At 52.9% G+C, this 3070-nt stretch overlaps 1 long non-coding RNA gene across 1 annotated transcript; it reads left to right on the forward strand.

The window, feature by feature from the left end:
* Positions 1 to 1104: 1104 nt before the first annotated feature.
* Positions 1105 to 2165, forward strand: LOC115947989. The gene is made up of 3 exons (XR_004081843.1): positions 1105 to 1132; positions 1556 to 1660; positions 2116 to 2165. It is a non-coding gene; the product is annotated as an uncharacterized LOC115947989 (long non-coding RNA).
* Positions 2166 to 3070: the final 905 nt, after the last annotated feature.

Raw genomic sequence — 3070 nt, forward strand, 5'->3', positions numbered from 1 at the left:
GTTCTGTGTTTCCAGGGGAGAGTCACAGCACAGTCCTGTGCCATTTTGGGCTCATGGCATGTCCCTCTGCTCATCAGGGAGCTGCCTCCTGGCAGGCCCATCTCCACGAGGAACCCAGCTTTGTTCAAGGGTGCTCAGGGCTCCCTGTGAGCACCCTGAGGTGGCCAAACCAACCTTCCCTGTTAATGAAATCCTCCCAAGAGTGGAAGTCCAGCCAGTAACTGGGACTCTCTTGGTGCAGGCCTGCTTGGCACTGGTCTCACTGGTGGAAAAAGTAGCTTGCCTGGCACAGGTGCTCTTGGTGAAGGAGGGCTGCTTGGCACAGGCCTCCTAGGCAAAGGAAATCCAAGTGGAGCAGAAAGTGGAGGTCCCCTTGGTGCAGGAACTGAACCCACTGGAGCTGGAGTCCTTGGCACAGGCCTCCTAGGTAAGAAAGTTTGGCAAAGAGAGGGTTTGTGACCCTAACCCTAGGCAGAGCAGTAAAAGCAGCCTTGATCTAAGGTGGTTCCAAGGAGAAAGCTGTGGAGGAAGCCCTGTTGTGGCTGTTTTGTGCTCCCCTTGGGATGCCTTTCGCAGCTGCCGTGTGCGTGGGGCTCTGGGCTTTGTGGTTTTCAGAATGCTAACCCTTGGTGTAACCCTAACCCTAGGCAGGGCAGTAAAAGCAGCTTTGAGGAGGACGTCTGGGTGGTAAAGGACACGTTAGTAAGGAAGTTCTGTCTGTTGCAGGAGGACAGCCCGGCAGCAGTGGGCTGCTTGGCACAGGCATCCTTGGTGGGAAAGGCCTCGGAGCAGGACTCCTTGGTGAAGGACTCGGCACAGGAATCCTTGGTGGAGAAGGACTGGCCACAGGAGTCCTTGGTGGGAAAGGCCTTGCAACAGGCCTTCTTGGTGGGGAGGGACTTGGCAATGGTCTCCTCAACAATGGTCTCCTTGGCAATGGCCTCCTCGGCAATAACAGCCTTCTTGGAGAGACAGGTCTGCTTGGCACAGGGCTTCTTGGAAAAGGAGGTCTCCTAGGCAATGGAAGTCTGCTTGGACTTGATGGTCTTCTGGGTGAAGCAGGAGGACTGCTGGGTGCAACAGGAGGACTGCTGGGTGGTGGAGCCCCCCAGAAGATGACACGCTACGCCTGGTGAGTCAGAAGCCCCGTGGTGGGGCTCACTGCAGGGTGGCCCATGATATCCAGGGGATCAGACCCTCCCTCTCAAACAAACCACCAGCCTCAGGCTCACAGCTCACACGAAAATCTGCCACAGGGGAAATTCCAACCAGAAATGGGAAAAGTCTTACCTGCGGCAGTGGTGTGACACTGCCATGGGCAACACAGCAGGTGGGGCAATCTCCACCCATGGAGATGGCTGAGGATAGAGCCTTGAGAAACCTGACCATGCTTTGAGATTGGCTGTTTGCAGAGCGGGAATTGGTCCTTTCCACCTTCACTTTTACCTGGGAATATGCACAGGTCAAACAATGAGCAGGAGGAGATGGGACTGTAGGATCTGCTCCTGCAGATCCTGCCATCTCAAGGTGGGTTTGCCTTGGTGTCAACCCCCAGGCTGAAGGTGCTGAACCTCGAGAACGCCCGAGTGTCATGGAAGGTCCTTCGTGGGACTGAGCTTGTGCTGAACCTGTACTCGAAGCTGGTGCTCCGCTTTCCAGGGTGAGTGAGGCTAGAGAGTGAGGCCATGAGGGTGCTGGGGAGGATGGGACACTCCTGAGTGCTGGACAAACATCCCCAAACACCAAGCAACAGGCTGGTGAGGAAAGCTGTGCTGCTGACTCTCCCTGGAACCATCTCCAGCTGTCCTCACTCCACAGACGCTCACCATCCATGGAAGTGTTCAAGAAACATGTGGATATGGCTCTGGAGGACATGGTTTAGTGAACATGGCAGTGGTGCTGGGTTGATAATTGGCTTCTTGATCTTAGAGGGAAATTCCAACCTGAACAATTCTACGGTTCTGTGATCTGCTACAGGAGAAGGAGCCTGAGAGAAGTCCCAAAACAGAAGCACTGTCCCAGCTGAGGCTCTGCTTGCAGCTCCGCCACAGGCACCGGTCTCCGGTGCTGCTTTGGCTTCCTCCATAACCTTCCACGCCAATTCCTCTTTTCCAGGATTTTTCAGTTTCTGAGTGGATCCTCAGTAGAAGCAAACATCACATCACACATTGCCCTGACCCAGGACTCCCCCGGTGACCTTAAGCTGGTGCTTAAGGATTGCAGCAACCTCCTTGGTGGCTTCAGTGTCAGCCTGAGGAAGGGGTGAGCGTGGGGGTCAGTGGGGGCACTGGGGCAGAGCTTCAGTCTCAAATCTGGGCACGGATTGACAGCGTAACAAGCAGATTTTGGGATTCAGGTAACAAAGTCCTGAGCATCTGTAATTCCTGCGGAAGCCTGGGGGAGCTCTGGGCTCGCAGCATCTCTTATCAGAGAAGAGGAGGGGGCTCCTCTACAGAGGAGCTCAGTTTTTTCTTGATGTCAAATCCCGGGTTTTGACAACTTCCCTGGTAATTTTTGTCTGTCTTTTCCCTCCCCAGCCTCCTCACCAATCTGGTGAGCAGCTTGCTGAACAAGTCTCTTAAGTCCCTTGTCCCTGCACTGGTGAGTGTCTGAATATTCTTTGCTGTGAAGCTGCATTTCAGCTGCAGTCAGTGCTCCTGCCAGAGCTGCCTGGTAGATTTACACACACACCCAGAATCACAGAACAGTTTGGATTGGAAAGGACCTCAAAGGTTAATTAGTTCCAATCCCCCTGCCCTTGGCATATACAATATATATTTGTGATGCACAGATACATGTCTGCAGCCCATAAATGAGTTACACAAAATTGCTGATCTTCCTCACAGTCAGAATTTATTTGTTAAGAGCAATTTCAATTTCATCATGTGATGTTATGGGGTAATTTATACTCAGCTGCTCCCTGTGGAGGTGAACAGAAGCAACAGCACAGTTTAGAGCAAAGTGGCCTTTTAGAGGATCTTTTACCTTGCTCAGTAGAACCTGTGCCATTTTGAGAAGGGGGCTGAACAAATCATACAGCTCTTTTTCCATGGGAGAACTATGCTCTAGG

The sequence above is a fragment of the Geospiza fortis genome, unplaced genomic scaffold (assembly GCF_000277835.1).
Source record: "Geospiza fortis unplaced genomic scaffold, GeoFor_1.0 scaffold188, whole genome shotgun sequence".
In the NCBI taxonomy this organism is placed as follows: Eukaryota; Metazoa; Chordata; class Aves; order Passeriformes; family Thraupidae; genus Geospiza; species Geospiza fortis.